Here is a 749-nt window from a genome sequence, read left to right on the forward strand (position 1 = left end):
ATATGTAATGACCAAAACCTTCAAATTAAAAGCCCACGTTTCAACACCAACAAAACCGACGCGTACGCAACTATGTGGCAAACAGACGGGGTTGGCTTCGATTGTTGACAACATGTAAACTATGTTTGGTCTCCAATGTTTTATTGAAAACATAAATACATCTCCATAGACAAACATTGGCAATACCATGGCCTGTACAGAAGAGCTCATTGACTTTCAACATGGCACCGTCATGGGATGCCACTTTTCCAACAAGTCAGTTCATCATATTTCTGCACTGCTAGAGCTGCCTGGTCAACTGTAAGTGCTGTTATTGTGAAGTAGAAACGTCTAGGAGCAACAATGGCTCAGCCACTAAGTGGTAGGCCAAACAAGCTCACAGAATGGGACCGCCGAGTGCATAAAAATCGTCTGTCCTCGGTTGCAACACTCACTACCGAGTTCCAAACTGCCTCTGGAAGCAACTTCAGCACACAAGAACTGTTTGTCGGGAGCTTCATGAAATTGGTTTCCATGGCCGAGCAGCCGCACACAAATCTAAGATCACCATGCGCAATGCCAAGTGTCAGCTGGAGTGGTGTAAAGCTCACCGCCATTGGACTCTGGAGCTGTGGAAACGCGTTCTCTGGTGTGATGAATCACGCTTCACCATATAGCAGTCCGACAGACGAATCTGGGTTTGGCGCATGCCAGGAGAATTCTACCTGCCCGAATGCATAGTGCCAACTGTAAAGTTTGGTGGAGGAGGA

Source organism: Salmo trutta, chromosome 28, assembly GCF_901001165.1.
Source record: "Salmo trutta chromosome 28, fSalTru1.1, whole genome shotgun sequence".
In the NCBI taxonomy this organism is placed as follows: Eukaryota; Metazoa; Chordata; class Actinopteri; order Salmoniformes; family Salmonidae; genus Salmo; species Salmo trutta.